The sequence below is a fragment of the Danio rerio genome, chromosome 8 (genome assembly GCF_052040795.2).
Source record: "Danio rerio strain M-AB ecotype USA chromosome 8, GRCz13ab, whole genome shotgun sequence".
Classification (NCBI taxonomy): Eukaryota; Metazoa; Chordata; class Actinopteri; order Cypriniformes; family Danionidae; genus Danio; species Danio rerio.
This window is the reverse complement of record NC_141028.1, coordinates 30,634,995-30,657,723: the sequence shown is the minus strand read 5'-3', so window position 1 is coordinate 30,657,723 and position 22,729 is coordinate 30,634,995. Positions and strand designations below refer to the sequence as shown.

Here is a 22,729-nt window from a genome sequence, read left to right as displayed (position 1 = left end):
CTGTATTTAAATGATGATGGTCCAGGATCAACATTAGTAAATTTACACTGTATTTAAATGATGATGGTCCAAAATCAACATTAGTGAATTTACACTGTATTTAAATGATGATGGTCCAAAATCAACATTAGTAAATTTACACTGTATTTAAATGATGATGGTCCAGGATCAACATTAGTAAATTTACACTGTATTTAAATGATGATGGTCCAGGATCAACATTAGTAAATTTAAACTGTATTTAAATGATGATGGTCCAGAATCAACATTAGTAAATTTACACTGTTTTTAAATTATGATGGTCCAGGATCAACATTAGTGAATTTACACTTTATTTAAATGATGATGGTCCAGGATCAACATTAGTGAATTTACACTGTATTTAAATGATGATGGTCCAGGATCAACATTAGTGAATTTACACTGTATTTAAATGATGATGGTCCAGGATTAACAATAGTAAATTTACACTGTTTTTAAATTATGACGGTCCAGGATCAACATTAGTGAATTTACACTGTTTTTAAATAATGATGGTCCAGGATCAACATTAGTGAATTTACACTGTATTTAAATTATGATGGTCCAGAATCAACATTAGTAAATTTACACTCTATTTAAATGATGATGGTCCAGGATCAACATTAGTAAATTTACACTGTATTTAAATGATGATGGTCCAGAATCAACATTAGTAAATTTACACTGTATTTAAATGATGATGGTCCAGGATCAACATTAGTGAATTTACACTGTATTTAAATGATGATGGTCCAGGATTAACATTAGTAAATTTACACTGTTTTTAAATTATGACGGTCCAGGATCAACATTAGTAAATTTACACTGTATTTAAATGATGATGGTCCAGAATCAACATTAGTGAATTTACACTGTTTTTAAATAATGATGGTCCAGGATCAACATTAGTGAATTTACACTGTATTTAAATTATGATGGTCCAGAATCAACATTAGTAAATTTACACTCTATTTAAATGATGATGGTCCAGGATCAACATTAGTGAATTTACACTGTATTTAAATGATGATGGTCCAGGATCAACATTAGTAAATTTACACTGTATTTAAATGATGATGGTCCAGGATCAACATTAGTAAATTTACACTGTATTTAAATGATGATGGTCCAGGATCAACATTAGTGAATTTACACTTTATTTAAATGATGATGGTCCAGGATCAACATTAGTGAATTTACACTGTATTTAAATGATGATGGTCCAGGATCAACATTAGTGAATTTACACTGTATTTAAATGATGATGGTCCAGGATCAACATTAGTAAATTTACACTGTATTTAAATGGTGATGGTCCAGGATCAACATTAGTAAATTTACACTTTATTTAAATGATGATGTTCCAGGATCAACATTAGTGAATTTACACTGTATTTAAATGATGATGGTCCAGGATCAACATTAGTAAATTTACACTGTATTTAAATTATGATGGTCCAAAATCAACATTAGTAAATTTACACTGTATTTAAATGATGATGGTCCAGGATCAACATTAGTAAATTTACACTGTATTTAAATGATGATGGTCCAGGATCAACATTAGTGAATTTACACTGTATTTAAATGATGATGGTCCAGGATCAACATTAGTAAATTTACACTGTATTTAAATGATGATGGTCCAGGATCAACATTAGTAAATTTACACTATTAGTAAATTTAAACTGTATTTAAATGATGATGGTCCAGGATCAACATTAGTAAATTTACACTGTATTTAAATTATCATGGTCCAGTATCAACATTAGTGAATTTACACTGTATTTAAATGATGATGGTCCAGGATCAACATTAGTAAATTTACACTGTATTTAAATGATGATGGTCCAGGATCAACATTAGTGAATTTAAACTTTATTTAAATGATGATGGTCCAGGATCAACATTAGTAAATTTACACTGTATTTAAATGATGATGGTCCAGGATCAACATTAGTGAATTTACACTTTATTTAAATGATGATGGTCCAGGACCAACATTAGTAAATTTACACTGTATTTAAATGATGATGGTCCAGGATCAACATTAGTAAATTTACACTGTTTTTAAATGATGATGGTCCAGGATCAACATTAGTGAATTTACACTTTATTTAAATGATGATGGTCCAGGATCAACATTAGTGAATTTACACTGTATTTAAATGATGATGGTCCAGGATCAACATTAGTAAATTTACACTGTATTTAAATGATGATGGTCCAAAATCAACATTAGTGAATTTACACTGTATTTAAATGATGATGGTCCAAAATCAACATTAGTAAATTTACACTGTATTTAAATGATGATGGTCCAGGATCAACATTAGTAAATTTACACTGTATTTAAATGATGATGGTCCAGGATCAACATTAGTGAATTTACACTGTATTTAAATGATGATGGTCCAGGATCAACATTAGTAAATTTACACTGTATTTAAATGATGATGGTCCAGGATCAACATTAGTGAATTTACACTGTATTTAAATGATGATGGTCCAGGATCAACATTAGTAAATTTACACTATTAGTAAATTTAAACTGTATTTAAATGATGATGGTCCAGGATCAACATTAGTAAATTTACACTGTATTTAAATTATCATGGTCCAGTATCAACATTAGTGAATTTACACTGTATTTAAATGATGATGGTCCAGGATCAACATTAGTAAATTTACACTGTATTTAAATGATGATGGTCCAGGATCAACATTAGTGAATTTACACTTTATTTAAATGATGATGGTCCAGGACCAACATTAGTAAATTTACACTGTATTTAAATGATGATGGTCCAGGATCAACATTAGTAAATTTACACTGTTTTTAAATGATGATGGTCCAGGATCAACATTAGTGAATTTACTTTTTATGTAAATGATAATGGTCCAGGATCAACATTAGTAAATTTACACTGTATTTAAATGAAGATGGTCCAGGATCAACATTAGTGAATTTACACTTTATTTAAATGATGATGGTCCAGGATCAACATTAGTGAATTTACTTTTTATGTAAATGATAATGGTCCAGGATCAACATTAGTAAATTTACACTGTATTTAAATGAAGATGGTCCAGGATCAACATTAGTGAATTTACACTTTATTTAAATGATGATGGTCCAGGATCAACATTAGTAAATTTACACTCAATTTAAACGATGATGGTCCAGGATCAACATTAGGAAATTTACACTTTATTTAAATGATGATGGTCCAGGATCAACATTAGTAAATTTACACTGTATTTAAATGATGATGGTCCAGGATCAACATTAGTAAATTTACACTGTATTTAAATGATGATGGTCCAGGATTAACATTAGTAAATTTACACTGTTTTTAAATTATGATGGTCCAGGATCAACATTAGTGAATTTACACTTTATTTAAATGATGATGGTCCAGGATCAACATTAGTAAATTTACACTGTTTTTAAATTATGACGGTCCAGGATCAACATTAGTGAATTTACACTGTATTTAAATGATGATGGTCCAGGATCAACATTAGTGAATTTACACTGTATTTAAATGATGATGGTCCAGGATCAACATTAGTGAATTTACACTGTATTTAAATGATGATGGTCCAGGATCAACATTAGTGAATTTACACTGTATTTAAATGATGATGGTCCAGGATCAACATTAGTAAATTTACACTGTATTTAAATGATGATGGTCCAGGATCAACATTAGTAAATTTACACTGTATTCAAATGATGATGGTCCAGGATCAACATTAGTGAATTTACACTGTATTTAAATGATGATGGTCCAGGATCAACATTAGTAAATTTACACTGTATTTAAATTATGAGGGTCCGGGATCAACATTAGTAAATTTACACTTTATTTAAATTATGATGGTCCAGGATCAACATTAGTAAATTTACACTGTAATTAAATGATGATGGTCCAGAATCAACATTAGTGAATTTACACTGTATTTAAATGATGATGGTCCAGAATCAACATTAGTGAATTTACACTGTATTTAAATGATGATGGTCCAGGATCAACATTAGTAAATTTACACTGTTTTTAAATGATGATGGTCCAGGATCAACATTAGTAAATTTACACTGTATTTAAATTATCATGGTCCAGGATCAACATTAGTAAATTTACACTGTTTTTAAATGATGATGGTCCAGGATCAACATTAGTGAATTTACACTGTATTTAAATGATGATGGTCCAGGATCAACATTAGTAAATTTACACTGTATTTAAATGATGATGGTCCAGGATCAACATTAGTAAATTTACACTGTATTTAAATGATGATGGTCCAAGATCAACATTAGTAAATTTACACTGTATTTAAATGATGATGGTCCAGGATCAACATTAGTAAATTTACACTGTATTTAAATGATGATGGTCCAGGATCAACATTAGTAAATTTACACTGTATTTAAATGATGATGGTCCAGGATCAACATTAGTAAATTTACACTGTATTTAAATGATGATGGTCCAGGATCAACATTAGTGAATTTACACTGTATTTAAATGATGATGGTCCAAGATCTACATTAGTGAATTTACACTGTATTTAAATGATGATGGTCCAGGATCAACATTAGTAAATTTACACTGTATTTAAATGATGATGGTCCAGGATCAACATTAGTGAATTTACACTGTATTTAAATGATGATGGTCCAAGATCAACATTAGTGAATTTACACTGTATTTAAATGATGATGGTCCAGGATCAACATTAGTAAATTTACACTTTATTCAAATGATGATGGTCCAGGATCAACATTAGTAAATTTACACTGTTTTTAAATTATGACGGTCCAGGATCAACATTAGTGAATTTACACTGTATTTAAATGATGATGGTCCAGGATCAACATTAGTAAATTTACACTGTATTTAAATGATGATGGTCCAGGATCAACATTAGTGAATTTACACTTTATTTAAATGATGATGGTCCAGGATCAACATTAGTGAATTTACACTTTATTTAAATGATGATGGTCCAGGATCAACATTAGTGAATTTACACTTTATTTAAATGATGATGGTCCAGGATCAACATTAGTAAATTTACACTGTATTTAAATTATGATGGTCCAGGATCAACATTAGTAAATTTACACTGTATTTAAATGATGATGGTCCAGGATCAACATTAGTAAATTTATACTGTATTTAAATGATGATGGTCCAGGATCAACATTAGTGAATTTACACTGTATTTAAATGATGATGGTCCAGGATCAACATTAGTAAATTTACACTGTATTTAAATGATGATGGTCCAGGATCAACATTAGTGAATTTAAACTTTATTTAAATGATGATGGTCCAGGATCAACATTAGTAAATTTACACTGTATTTAAATGATGATGGTCCAGGATCAACATTAGTGAATTTACACTTTATTTAAATGATGATGGTCCAGGACCAACATTAGTAAATTTACACTGTATTTAAATGATGATGGTCCAGGATCAACATTAGTAAATTTACACTGTTTTTAAATGATGATGGTCCAGGATCAACATTAGTGAATTTACACTGTTTTTAAATGATGATGGTCCAGGATCAACATTAGTAAATTTACACTGTATTTAAATGAAGATGGTCCAGGATCAACATTAGTGAATTTACACTTTATTTAAATGATGATGGTCCAGGATCAACATTAGTGAATTTACTTTTTATGTAAATGATAATGGTCCAGGATCAACATTAGTAAATTTACACTGTATTTAAATGATGATGGTCCAGGATCAACATTAGTAAATTTACACTGTATTTAAATGATGATGGTCCAGGATTAACATTAGTAAATTTACACTGTTTTTAAATTATGATGGTCCAGGATCAACATTAGTGAATTTACACTGTATTTAAATGATGATGGTCCAGGATCAACATTAGTGAATTTACACTTTATTTAAATAATGATGGTCCAGGATCAACATTAGTGAATTTACAATGTATTTAAAAGATGATGGTCCAGGATCAACATTAGTGAATTTACACTTTATTTAAATGATGATGGTCCAGGATCAACATTAGTGAATTTACACTGTATTTAAATGATGATGGTCCAGGAACAACATTAGTAAATTTACACTGTATTTAAATTATCATGGTCCAGGATCAACATTAGTGAATTTACACTTTATTTAAATGATGATGGTCCAGGATCAACATTAGTAAATTTACAATGTATTTAAATGATGATGGTCCAGGATCAACATTAGTAAATTTCCACTGTATTTAAATGATGATGGTCCAGGAACAACATTAGTAAATTTACACTGTATTTAAATTATCATGGTCCAGGATCAACATTAGTGAATTTACACTTTATTTAAATGATGATGGTCCAGGATCAACATTTGTGAATTTACACTTTATTTAAATGATGATGGTCCAGGATCAACATTAGTAAATTTACAATGTATTTAAATGATGATGGTCCAGGATCAACATTAGTGAATTTACACTTTATTTAAATGATGATGGTCCAGGATCAACATTAGTGAATTTACACTGTAATTAAATGATGATGGTCCAGGATCAACATTAGTGAATTTACAATGTATTTAAAAGATGATGGTCCAGGATCAACATTAGTGAATTTACACTTTATTTAAATAATGATGGTCCAGGATCAACATTAGTGAATTTACACTGTATTTAAATGATGATGGTCCAGGATCAACATTAGTGAATTTACACTTTATTTAAATGGTGATGGTCCAGGATCAACATTAGTAAATTTACACTGTATTTAAATGATGATGGTCCAGGATCAACATTAGTGAATTTACACTGTATTTAAATGATGATGGTCCAGGATCAACATTAGTGAATTTACACTTTATTTAAATGATGATGGTCCAGGATCAACATTAGTGAATTTACACTGTATTTAAATTATGATGGTCCAGGATCAACATTAGTGAATTTACACTGTATTTAAATGATGATGGTCCAGGATCAACATTAGTGAATTTACACTGTATTTAAATGATGATGGTCCAGGATCAACATTAGTAAATTTACACTTTATTTAAATGATGATGGTCCAGGATCAACATTAGTGAATTTACACTGTATTTAAATTATGATGGTCCAGGATCAACATTAGTGAATTTACACTGTATTTAAATGATGATGGTCCAGGATCAACATTAGTGAATTTACACTGTATTTAAATGATGATGGTCCAGGATCAACATTAGTGAATTTACACTTTATTTTAATGATGATGGTCCAGGATCAAGATTAGTAAATTTACACTTTATTTAAATGATGATGGTCCAGGATCAACAATAGTAAATTTACACTTTATTTAAATGATGATGGTCCAGGATCAACATTAGTAAATTTACACTGTATTTAAATGATGATGGTCCAGGATCAACATTAGTAAATTTACACTGTATTTAAATGATGATGGTCCAGGAACAACATTAGTAAATTTACACTGTATTTAAATTATCATGGTCCAGGATCAACATTAGTGAATTTACACTGTATTTAAATGATGATGGTCCAGGATCAACAATAGTAAATTTACACTTTATTTAAATGATGATGGTCCAGGATCAACATTAGTAAATTTACACTGTATTTAAATGATGATGGTCCAGGATCAACATTAGTAAATTTACAATGTATTTAAATGATGATGGTCCAGGATCAACATTAGTAAATTTACACTGTATTTAAATGATGATGGTCCAGGAACAACATTAGTAAATTTACACTGTATTTAAATTATCATGGTCCAGGATCAACATTAGTGAATTTACACTGTATTTAAATGATGATGGTCCAGGATCAACATTAGTGAATTTACACTTTATTTAAATAATGATGGTCCAGGATCAACATTAGTGAATTTACAATGTATTTAAAAGATGATGGTCCAGGATCAACATTAGTGAATTTACACTTTATTTAAATGATGAAGGTCCAGGATCAACATTAGTGAATTTACACTGTATTTAAATGATGATGGTCCAGGAACAACATTAGTAAATTTACACTGTATTTAAATTATCATGGTCCAGGATCAACATTAGTGAATTTACACTTTATTTAAATGATGATGGTCCAGGATCAACATTAGTAAATTTACAATGTATTTAAATGATGATGGTCCAGGATCAACATTAGTAAATTTACACTGTATTTAAATGATGATGGTCCAGGAACAACATTAGTAAATTTACACTGTATTTAAATTATCATGGTCCAGGATCAACATTAGTGAATTTACACTTTATTTAAATGATGATGGTCCAGGATCAACATTTGTGAATTTACACTTTATTTAAATGATGATGGTCCAGGATCAACATTAGTGAATTTACACTGTAATTAAATGATGATGGTCCAGGATCAACATTAGTGAATTTACAATGTATTTAAAAGATGATGGTCCAGGATCAACATTAGTGAATTTACACTTTATTTAAATAATGATGGTCCAGGATCAACATTAGTGAATTTACACTGTATTTAAATGATGATGGTCCAGGATCAACATTAGTGAATTTACACTTTATTTAAATGGTGATGGTCCAGGATCAACATTAGTAAATTTACACTGTATTTAAATGATGATGGTCCAGGATCAACATTAGTGAATTTACACTGTATTTAAATGATGATGGTCCAGGATCAACATTAGTGAATTTACATTTTATTTAAATGATGATGGTCCAGGATCAACATTAGTGAATTTACACTGTATTTAAATTATGATGGTCCAGGATCAACATTAGTGAATTTACACTGTATTTAAATGATGATGGTCCAGGATCAACATTAGTGAATTTACACTGTATTTAAATGATGATGGTCCAGGATCAACATTAGTAAATTTACACTTTATTTAAATGATGATGGTCCAGGATCAACAATAGTAAATTTACACTTTTTTTAAATGATGATGGTCCAGGATCAACATTAGTGAATTTACACTTTATTTTAATGATGATGGTCCAGGATCAAGATTAGTAAATTTACACTTTATTTAAATGATGATGGTCCAGGATCAACAATAGTAAATTTACACTTTATTTAAATGATGATGGTCCAGGATCAACATTAGTAAATTTACACTGTATTTAAATGATAATGGTCCAGGATCAACATTAGTAAATTTACACTGTATTTAAATGATGATGGTCCAGGATCAACATTAGTAAATTTACACTGTATTTAAATGATCATGGTCCAGAATCAACATTTGTAAATTTACACTGTATTTAAATGATCATGGTCCAGGATCAACATTAGTAAATTTACACTGTATTTAAATTATCATGGTCCAGGATCAACATTAGTGAATTTACACTGTATTTAAATGATGATGGTCCAGGATCAACATTAGTGAATTTACACTGTATTTAAATGATGATGGTCCAGGATCAACATTAGTAAATTTACACTTTTTTTAAATGATGATGGTCCAGGATCAACATTAGTGAATTTACACTTTATTTTAATGATGATGGTCCAGGATCAAGATTAGTAAATTTACACTTTATTTAAATGATGATGGTCCAGGATCAACAATAGTAAATTTACACTTTATTTAAATGATGATGGTCCAGGATCAACATTAGTAAATTTACACTGTATTTAAATGATGATGGTCCAGGATCAACATTAGTAAATTTACAATGTATTTAAATGATGATGGTCCAGGATCAACATTAGTAAATTTACACTGTATTTAAATGATGATGGTCCAGGAACAACATTAGTAAATTTACACTGTATTTAAATTATCATGGTCCAGGATCAACATTAGTGAATTTACACTGTATTTAAATGATGATGGTCCAGGATCAACATTAGTGAATTTACACTTTATTTAAATAATGATGGTCCAGGATCAACATTAGTGAATTTACAATGTATTTAAAAGATGATGGTCCAGGATCAACATTAGTGAATTTACACTTTATTTAAATGATGATGGTCCAGGATCAACATTAGTGAATTTACACTGTATTTAAATGATGATGGTCCAGGAACAACATTAGTAAATTTACACTGTATTTAAATTATCATGGTCCAGGATCAACATTAGTGAATTTACACTTTATTTAAATGATGATGGTCCAGGATCAACATTAGTAAATTTACAATGTATTTAAATGATGATGGTCCAGGATCAACATTAGTAAATTTACACTGTATTTAAATGATGATGGTCCAGGAACAACATTAGTAAATTTACACTGTATTTAAATTATCATGGTCCAGGATCAACATTAGTGAATTTACACTTTATTTAAATGATGATGGTCCAGGATCAACATTTGTGAATTTACACTTTATTTAAATGATGATGGTCCAGGATCAACATTAGTAAATTTACAATGTATTTAAATGATGATGGTCCAGGATCAACATTAGTGAATTTACACTTTATTTAAATGATGATGGTCCAGGATCAACATTAGTGAATTTACACTGTAATTAAATGATGATGGTCCAGGATCAACATTAGTGAATTTACAATGTATTTAAAAGATGATGGTCCAGGATCAACATTAGTGAATTTACACTTTATTTAAATAATGATGGTCCAGGATCAACATTAGTGAATTTACACTGTATTTAAATGATGATGGTCCAGGATCAACATTAGTGAATTTACACTTTATTTAAATGGTGATGGTCCAGGATCAACATTAGTAAATTTACACTGTATTTAAATGATGATGGTCCAGGATCAACATTAGTGAATTTACACTGTATTTAAATGATGATGGTCCAGGATCAACATTAGTGAATTTACACTTTATTTAAATGATGATGGTCCAGGATCAACATTAGTGAATTTACACTGTATTTAAATGATGATGGTCCAGGATCAACATTAGTGAATTTACACTTTATTTAAATGATGATGGTCCAGGATCAACATTAGTGAATTTACACTGTATTTAAATGATGATGGTCCAGGATCAACATTAGTAAATTTACACTTTATTTAAATGATGATGGTCCAGGATCAACAATAGTAAATTTACACTTTTTTTAAATGATGATGGTCCAGGATCAACATTAGTGAATTTACACTTTATTTTAATGATGATGGTCCAGGATCAAGATTAGTAAATTTACACTTTATTTAAATGATGATGGTCCAGGATCAACAATAGTAAATTTACACTTTATTTAAATGATGATGGTCCAGGATCAACATTAGTAAATTTACACTGTATTTAAATGATGATGGTCCAGGATCAACATTAGTGAATTTACACTGTATTTAAATGATAATGGTCCAGGATCAACATTAGTAAATTTACACTGTATTTAAATGATGATGGTCCAGGATCAACATTAGTAAATTTACACTGTATTTAAATGATCATGGTCCAGAATCAACATTAGTAAATTTACACTGTATTTAAATGATCATGGTCCAGGATCAACATTAGTAAATTTACACTGTATTTAAATTATCATGGTCCAGGATCAACATTAGTGAATTTACACTGTATTTAAAATGATGATGGTCCAGGATCAACATTAGTGAATTTACACTTTATTTAAATAATGATGGTCCAGGATCAACATTAGTGAATTTACAATGTATTTAAAAGATGATGGTCCAGGATCAACATTAGTGAATTTACACTTTATTTAAATGATGATGGTCCAGGATCAACATTAGTGAATTTACACTGTATTTAAATGATGATGGTCCAGGATCAACATTAGTGAATTTACACTGTATTTAAATGATGATGGTCCAGGAACAACATTAGTAAATTTACACTGTATTTAAATTATCATGGTCCAGGATCAACATTAGTGAATTTACACTGTATTTAAATGATGATGGTCCAGGATCAACATTAGTGAATTTACACTGTATTTAAATGATGATGGTCCAGGATCAACATTAGTAAATTTACACTTTATTTAAATGATGATGGTCCAGGATCAACATTAGTGAATTTACACTGTATTTAAATGATGATGGTCCAGGATCAACATTAGTAAATTTACACTTTATTTAAATGATGATGGTCCAGGATCAACATTAGTGAATTTACACTGTATTTAAATGATGATGGTCCAGGATCAACATTAGTGAATTTACACTTTATTTAAATGATGATGGTCCAGGATCAACATTAGTGAATTTACACTGTATTTAAATGATGATGGTCCAGGATCAACATTAGTGAATTTACACTGTATTTAAATGATGATGGTCCAGGATCAACATTAGTGAATTTACACTGTATTTAAATGATGATGGTCCAGGATCAACATTAGTGAATTTACACTGTATTTAAATGATGATGGTCCAGGATCAACATTAGTGAATTTACACTTTATTTAAATGATGATGGTCCAGGATCAACATTAGTGAATTTACACTGTATTTAAATGATGATGGTCCAGGATCAACATTAGTGAATTTACACTTTATTTAAATGATGATGGTCCAGGATCAACATTAGTGAATTTACACTGTATTTAAATGATGATAGTCCAGGATCAACATTAGTGAATTTACACTTTATTTAAATGATGATGGTCCAGGATCAACATTAGTGAATTTACACTGTATTTAAATGATGATGGTCCAGGATCAACATTAGTAAATTTACACTTTATTTAAATGATGATGGTCCAGGATCAACAATAGTAAATTTACACTTTATTTAAATGATGATGGTCCAGGATCAACATTAGTAAATTTACACTTTATTTAAATTATCATGGTCCAGGATCAACATTAGTGAATTTACACTGTATTTAAATGATGATGGTCCAGGATCAACATTAGTGAATTTACACTGTATTTAAATGATGATGGTCCAGGATCAACATTAGTGAATTTACACTGTATTTAAATGATGATGGTCCAGGATCAACATTAGTGAATTTACACTGTATTTAAATGATGATGGTCCAGGATCAACATTAGTAAACTTACACTGTATTTAAATGATGATGGTCCAGGATCAACATTAGTAAATTTACACTGTATTTAAATGATGATGGTACAGGATCAACATTAGTAAATTTACACTTTATTTAAATGATGATGGTCCAGGATCAACATTAGTGAATTTACACTTTATTTAAATGATGATGGTCCTGGATCAACATTAGTGAATTTACACTGTATTTAAATGATGATGGTCCAGGATCAACATTAGTGAATTTACACTTTATTTAAATGATGATGGTCCAGGATCAATATTAGTAAATTTACACTGTATTTAAATGATGATGGTCCAGGATCAACATTAGTGAATTTAAATGATGATGGTCCAGTATCAACATTAGTGAATTTACACTTTATTTAAATGATGATGGTCCAGGATCAACATTAGTGAATTTACACTTTATTTAAATGATGATGGTCCAGGATCAACATTAGTGAATTTACACTTTATTTAAATGATGATGGTCCAGGATCAACATTAGTAAATTTACACTTTATTTAAATGATGATGGTCCAGGATCAACAATAGTAAATTTACACTTTATTTAAATGATGATGGTCCAGGATCAACATTAGTAAATTTACACTGTATTTAAATGATGATGGTCCAGGATCAACATTAGTGAATTTACACTGTATTTAAATGATGATGGTCCAGGATCAACATTAGTAAATTTACACTGTATTTAAATGATGATGGTCCAGGAACAACATTAGTAAATTTACACTGTATTTAAATTATCATGGTCCAGGATCAACATTAGTGAATTTACACTGTATTTAAATGATGATGGTCCAGGATCAACATTAGTGAATTTACACTTTATTTAAATAATGATGGTCCAGGATCAACATTAGTGAATTTACAATGTATTTAAAAGATGATGGTCCAGGATCAACATTAGTGAATTTACACTTTATTTAAATGATGATGGTCCAGGATCAACATTAGTGAATTTACACTGTATTTAAATGATGATGGTCCAGGAACAACATTAGTAAATTTACACTGTATTTAAATTATCATGGTCCAGGATCAACATTAGTGAATTTACACTTTATTTAAATGATGATGGTCCAGGATCAACATTAGTAAATTTACAATGTATTTAAATGATGATGGTCCAGGATCAACATTAGTAAATTTACACTGTATTTAAATGATGATGGTCCAGGAACAACATTAGTAAATTTACACTGTATTTAAATTATCATGGTCCAGGATCAACATTAGTGAATTTACACTTTATTTAAATGATGATGGTCCAGGATCAACATTTGTGAATTTACACTTTATTTAAATGATGATGGTCCAGGATCAACATTAGTAAATTTACAATGTATTTAAATGATGATGGTCCAGGATCAACATTAGTGAATTTACACTTTATTTAAATGATGATGGTCCAGGATCAACATTAGTGAATTTACACTGTAATTAAATGATGATGGTCCAGGATCAACATTAGTGAATTTACAATGTATTTAAAAGATGATGGTCCAGGATCAACATTAGTGAATTTACACTTTATTTAAATAATGATGGTCCAGGATCAACATTAGTGAATTTACACTGTATTTAAATGATGATGGTCCAGGATCAACATTAGTGAATTTACACTTTATTTAAATGGTGATGGTCCAGGATCAACATTAGTAAATTTACACTGTATTTAAATGATGATGGTCCAGGATCAACATTAGTGAATTTACACTGTATTTAAATGATGATGGTCCAGGATCAACATTAGTGAATTTACATTTTATTTAAATGATGATGGTCCAGGATCAACATTAGTGAATTTACACTGTATTTAAATTATGATGGTCCAGGATCAACATTAGTGAATTTACACTGTATTTAAATGATGATGGTCCAGGATCAACATTAGTGAATTTACACTGTATTTAAATGATGATGGTCCAGGATCAACATTAGTAAATTTACACTTTATTTAAATGATGATGGTCCAGGATCAACAATAGTAAATTTACACTTTTTTTAAATGATGATGGTCCAGGATCAACATTAGTGAATTTACACTTTATTTTAATGATGATGGTCCAGGATCAAGATTAGTAAATTTACACTTTATTTAAATGATGATGGTCCAGGATCAACAATAGTAAATTTACACTTTATTTAAATGATGATGGTCCAGGATCAACATTAGTAAATTTACACTGTATTTAAATGATAATGGTCCAGGATCAACATTAGTAAATTTACACTGTATTTAAATGATGATGGTCCAGGATCAACATTAGTAAATTTACACTGTATTTAAATGATCATGGTCCAGAATCAACATTAGTAAATTTACACTGTATTTAAATGATCATGGTCCAGGATCAACATTAGTAAATTTACACTGTATTTAAATTATCATGGTCCAGGATCAACATTAGTGAATTTACACTGTATTTAAATGATGATGGTCCAGGATCAACATTAGTGAATTTACACTGTATTTAAATGATGATGGTCCAGGATCAACATTAGTAAATTTACACTTTTTTTAAATGATGATGGTCCAGGATCAACATTAGTGAATTTACACTTTATTTTAATGATGATGGTCCAGGATCAAGATTAGTAAATTTACACTTTATTTAAATGATGATGGTCCAGGATCAACAATAGTAAATTTACACTTTATTTAAATGATGATGGTCCAGGATCAACATTAGTAAATTTACACTGTATTTAAATGATGATGGTCCAGGATCAACATTAGTAAATTTACAATGTATTTAAATGATGATGGTCCAGGATCAACATTAGTAAATTTACACTGTATTTAAATGATGATGGTCCAGGAACAACATTAGTAAATTTACACTGTATTTAAATTATCATGGTCCAGGATCAACATTAGTGAATTTACACTGTATTTAAATGATGATGGTCCAGGATCAACATTAGTGAATTTACACTTTATTTAAATAATGATGGTCCAGGATCAACATTAGTGAATTTACAATGTATTTAAAAGATGATGGTCCAGGATCAACATTAGTGAATTTACACTTTATTTAAATGATGATGGTCCAGGATCAACATTAGTGAATTTACACTGTATTTAAATGATGATGGTCCAGGAACAACATTAGTAAATTTACACTGTATTTAAATTATCATGGTCCAGGATCAACATTAGTGAATTTACACTTTATTTAAATGATGATGGTCCAGGATCAACATTAGTAAATTTACAATGTATTTAAATGATGATGGTCCAGGATCAACATTAGTAAATTTACACTGTATTTAAATGATGATGGTCCAGGAACAACATTAGTAAATTTACACTGTATTTAAATTATCATGGTCCAGGATCAACATTAGTGAATTTACACTTTATTTAAATGATGATGGTCCAGGATCAACATTTGTGAATTTACACTTTATTTAAATGATGATGGTCCAGGATCAACATTAGTAAATTTACAATGTATTTAAATGATGATGGTCCAGGATCAACATTAGTGAATTTACACTTTATTTAAATGATGATGGTCCAGGATCAACATTAGTGAATTTACACTGTAATTAAATGATGATGGTCCAGGATCAACATTAGTGAATTTACAATGTATTTAAAAGATGATGGTCCAGGATCAACATTAGTGAATTTACACTTTATTTAAATAATGATGGTCCAGGATCAACATTAGTGAATTTACACTGTATTTAAATGATGATGGTCCAGGATCAACATTAGTGAATTTACACTTTATTTAAATGGTGATGGTCCAGGATCAACATTAGTAAATTTACACTGTATTTAAATGATGATGGTCCAGGATCAACATTAGTGAATTTACACTGTATTTAAATGATGATGGTCCAGGATCAACATTAGTGAATTTACACTTTATTTAAATGATGATGGTCCAGGATCAACATTAGTGAATTTACACTGTATTTAAATGATGATGGTCCAGGATCAACATTAGTGAATTTACACTTTATTTAAATGATGATGGTCCAGGATCAACATTAGTGAATTTACACTGTATTTAAATGATGATGGTCCAGGATCAACATTAGTAAATTTACACTTTATTTAAATGATGATGGTCCAGGATCAACAATAGTAAATTTACACTTTTTTTAAATGATGATGGTCCAGGATCAACATTAGTGAATTTACACTTTATTTTAATGATGATGGTCCAGGATCAAGATTAGTAAATTTACACTTTATTTAAATGATGATGGTCCAGGATCAACAATAGTAAATTTACACTTTATTTAAATGATGATGGTCCAGGATCAACATTAGTAAATTTACACTGTATTTAAATGATGATGGTCCAGGATCAACATTAGTGAATTTACACTGTATTTAAATGATAATGGTCCAGGATCAACATTAGTAAATTTACACTGTATTTAAATGATGATGGTCCAGGATCAACATTAGTAAATTTACACTGTATTTAAATGATCATGGTCCAGAATCAACATTAGTAAATTTACACTGTATTTAAATGATCATGGTCCAGGATCAACATTAGTAAATTTACACTGTATTTAAATTATCATGGTCCAGGATCAACATTAGTGAATTTACACTGTATTTAAAATGATGATGGTCCAGGATCAACATTAGTGAATTTACACTTTATTTAAATAATGATGGTCCAGGATCAACATTAGTGAATTTACAATGTATTTAAAAGATGATGGTCCAGGATCAACATTAGTGAATTTACACTTTATTTAAATGATGATGGTCCAGGATCAACATTAGTGAATTTACACTGTATTTAAATGATGATGGTCCAGGATCAACATTAGTGAATTTACACTGTATTTAAATGATGATGGTCCAGGAACAACATTAGTAAATTTACACTGTATTTAAATTATCATGGTCCAGGATCAACATTAGTGAATTTACACTTTATTTAAATGATGATGGTCCAGGATCAACATTAGTGAATTTACACTGTATTTAAATGATGATGGTCCAGGATCAACATTAGTGAATTTACACTGTATTTAAATGATGATGGTCCAGGATCAACATTAGTAAATTTACACTTTATTTAAATGATGATGGTCCAGGATCAACATTAGTGAATTTACACTGTATTTAAATGATGATGGTCCAGGATCAACATTAGTAAATTTACACTTTATTTAAATGATGATGGTCCAGGATCAACATTAGTGAATTTACACTGTATTTAAATGATGATGGTCCAGGATCAACATTAGTGAATTTACACTTTATTTAAATGATGATGGTCCAGGATCAACATTAGTGAATTTACACTGTATTTAAATGATGATGGTCCAGGATCAACATTAGTGAATTTACACTTTATTTAAATGATGATGGTCCAGGATCAACATTAGTGAATTTACACTGTATTTAAATGATGATAGTCCAGGATCAACATTAGTGAATTTACACTTTATTTAAATGATGATGGTCCAGGATCAACATTAGTGAATTTACACTGTATTTAAATGATGATGGTCCAGGATCAACATTAGTAAATTTACACTTTATTTAAATGATGATGGTCCAGGATCAACAATAGTAAATTTACACTTTATTTAAATGATGATGGTCCAGGATCAACATTAGTAAATTTACACTTTATTTAAATTATCATGGTCCAGGATCAACATTAGTGAATTTACACTGTATTTAAATGATGATGGTCCAGGATCAACATTAGTGAATTTACACTGTATTTAAATGATGATGGTCCAGGATCAACATTAGTGAATTTACACTGTATTTAAATGATGATGGTCCAGGATCAACATTAGTGAATTTACACTGTATTTAAATGATGATGGTCCAGGATCAACATTAGTAAACTTACACTGTATTTAAATGATGATGGTCCAGGATCAACATTAGTAAATTTACACTGTATTTAAATGATGATGGTACAGGATCAACATTAGTAAATTTACACTTTATTTAAATGATGATGGTCCAGGATCAACATTAGTGAATTTACACTTTATTTAAATGATGATGGTCCTGGATCAACATTAGTGAATTTACACTGTATTTAAATGATGATGGTCCAGGATCAACATTAGTGAATTTACACTTTATTTAAATGATGATGGTCCAGGATCAATATTAGTAAATTTACACTGTATTTAAATGATGATGGTCCAGGATCAACATTAGTGAATTTAAATGATGATGGTCCAGTATCAACATTAGTGAATTTACACTTTATTTAAATGATGATGGTCCAGGATCAACATTAGTGAATTTACACTTTATTTAAATGATGATGGTCCAGGATCAACATTAGTAAATTTACACTTTATTTAAATGATGATGGTCCAGGATCAACAATAGTAAATTTACACTGTATTTAAATGATGATGGTCCAGGATCAACATTAGTAAATTTACACTGTATTTAAATGATGATGGTCCAGGATCAACATTAGTAAATTTACACTGTATTTAAATTATCATGGTCCAGGATCAACATTAGTAAATTTACACTTTATTTAAATGATGATTGTCCAGGATCAACATTAGTAGATTTACACTGTATTTAAATGATCATGGTCCAGAATCAACATTAGTAAATTTGCACTGTATTTAAATGATCATGGTCCAGGATCAACATTAGTAAATTTACACTGTATTTAAATGATGATGGTCCAGGATCAACATTAGTGAATTTACACTGTATTTAAATGATGATGGTCCAGGATCAACATTAGTGAATTTACACTTTATTTAAATGATGATGGTCCAGGATCAACATTAGTAGATTTACACTGTATTTAAATGATCATGGTCCAGAATCAACATTAGTAAATTTACACTGTATTTAAATTATCATGGTCCAGGATCAACATTAGTGAATTTACACTGTATTTAAATGATGATGGTCCAGGATCAACATTAGTGAATTTACACTGTATTTAAATGATGATGGTCCAGGATCAACATTAGTGAATTTACACTTTATTTAAATAATGATGGTCCAGGATCAACATTAGTGAATTTACACTTTATTTAAATGATGATGGTCCAGGATCAACATTAGTAAATTTACACTGTATTTAAATTATGATGGTCCAGGATCAACATTAGTGAATTTACACTTTATTTAAATGATGATGGTACAGGATCAACATTAGTGAATTTACACTGTATTTAAATGATGATGGTCCAGGATCAACATTAGTAAATTTACACTTTATTTAAATGATGATGGTCCAGGATCAACATTAGTGAATTTACACTGTATTTAAATGATGATGGTCCAGGATCAACATTAGTGAATTTACACTTTATTTAAATGATGATGGTCCAGGATCAACATTAGTGAATTTACACTTTATTTAAATGATGATGGTCCAGGATCAACATTAGTTAATTTACACTGTATTTAAATGATGATGGTCCAGGATCAACATTAGTAAATTTACACTGTATTTAAATGATGATGGTCCAGTATCAACATTAGTAAATTTACACTGTATTTAAATGATGATGATCCAGGATCAACATTAGTAAATTTACACTGTATTTAAACGATTATGGTCCAGGATCAACATTAGGAAATTTACACTCAATTTAAATGATGATGGTCCAGGATCAACATTAGTAAATTTACACTCAATTTAAACGATGATGGTCCAGGATCAACATTAGGAAATTTACACTTTATTTAAATGATGATGGTCCAGGATCAACATTAGTAAATTTACACTGTATTTAAATGATGATGGTCCAGGATCAACATTAGTAAATTTAAACTGTATTTAAATGATGATGGTCCAGAATCAACATTAGTAAATTTACACTGTTTTTAAATTATGATGGTCCAGGATCAACATTAGTGAATTTACACTTTATTTAAATGATGATGGTCCAGGATTAACATTAGTGAATTTACACTGTATTTAAATGATGATGGTCCAGGATCAACATTAGTGAATTTACACTGTATTTAAATGATGATGGTCCAGGATTAACAATAGTAAATTTACACTGTTTTTAAATTATGACGGTCCAGGATCAACATTAGTGAATTTACACTGTTTTTAAATAATGATGGTCCAGGATCAACATTAGTGAATTTACACTGTATTTAAATTATGATGGTCCAGAATCAACATTAGTAAATTTACACTCTATTTAAATGATGATGGTCCAGGATCAACATTAGTAAATTTACACTGTATTTAAATGATGATGGTCCAGAATCAACATTAGTAAATTTACACTGTATTTAAATGATGATGGTCCAGGATCAACATTAGTGAATTTACACTGTATTTAAATGATGATGGTCCAGGATCAACATTAGTAAATTTACACTGTATTTAAATGATGATGGTCCAGGATCAACATTAGTGAATTTACACTGTTTTTAAATAATGATGGTCCAGGATCAACATTAGTGAATTTACACTGTATTTAAATTATGATGGTCCAGAATCAACATTAGTAAATTTACACTCTATTTAAATGATGATGGTCCAGGATCAACATTAGTGAATTTACACTGTATTTAAATGATGATGGTCCAGGATCAACATTAGTAAATTTACACTGTATTTAAATGATGATGGTCCAGGATCAACATTAGTAAATTTACACTGTATTTAAATGATGATGGTCCAGGATCAACATTAGTGAATTTACACTTTATTTAAATGATGATGGTCCAGGATCAACATTAGTGAATTTACACTGTATTTAAATGATGATGGTCCAGGATCAACATTAGTGAATTTACACTGTATTTAAATGATGATGGTCCAGGATCAACATTAGTAAATTTACACTGTATTTAAATGGTGATGGTCCAGGATCAACATTAGTAAATTTACACTTTATTTAAATGATGATGTTCCAGGATCAACATTAGTGAATTTACACTGTATTTAAATGATGATGGTCCAGGATCAACATTAGTAAATTTACACTGTATTTAAATGATGATGGTCCAAAATCAACATTAGTAAATTTACACTGTATTTAAATGATGATGGTCCAGGATCAACATTAGTAAATTTACACTGTATTTAAATGATGATGGTCCAGGATCAACATTAGTGAATTTACACTGTATTTAAATGATGATGGTCCAGGATCAACATTAGTAAATTTACACTGTATTTAAATGATGATGGTCCAGGATCAACATTAGTGAATTTACACTGTATTTAAATGATGATGGTCCAGGATCAACATTAGTAAATTTACACTATTAGTAAATTTAAACTGTATTTAAATGATGATGGTCCAGGATCAACATTAGTAAATTTACACTGTATTTAAATTATCATGGTCCAGGATCAACATTAGTGAATTTAAACTTTATTTAAATGATGATGGTCCAGGATCAACATTAGTAAATTTACACTGTATTTAAATGATGATGGTCCAAAATCAACATTAGTGAATTTACACTGTATTTAAATGATGATGGTCCAAAATCAACATTAGTAAATTTACACTGTATTTAAATGATGATGGTCCAGGATCAACATTAGTAAATTTACACTGTATTTAAATGATGATGGTCCAGGATCAACATTAGTGAATTTACACTGTATTTAAATGATGATGGTCCAGGATCAACATTAGTAAATTTACACTGTATTTAAATGATGATGGTCCAGGATCAACATTAGTGAATTTACACTGTATTTAAATGATGATGGTCCAGGATCAACATTAGTAAATTT

General features: G+C 29.6%; 2 long non-coding RNA genes across 2 annotated transcripts; both read right to left on the bottom strand.

Annotated features, from left to right (window-relative positions):
- Positions 1 to 827: 827 nt before the first annotated feature.
- On the bottom strand, positions 828 to 4,343 carry LOC147835664 (uncharacterized). Its single transcript, XR_015498056.2, has 3 exons — positions 3,277 to 4,343; positions 2,997 to 3,136; positions 828 to 989 (listed from the first exon to the last, which is right to left on the bottom strand). It is a non-coding gene; the product is annotated as an uncharacterized LOC147835664 (long non-coding RNA).
- A 4,609-nt stretch (positions 4,344 to 8,952) lies between these two features.
- On the bottom strand, positions 8,953 to 16,497 carry LOC148679667 (uncharacterized). The gene is made up of 4 exons (XR_015944739.1): positions 16,098 to 16,497; positions 14,970 to 15,957; positions 11,865 to 13,289; positions 8,953 to 9,481 (listed from the first exon to the last, which is right to left on the bottom strand). It is a non-coding gene; the product is annotated as an uncharacterized LOC148679667 (long non-coding RNA).
- Positions 16,498 to 22,729: the final 6,232 nt, after the last annotated feature.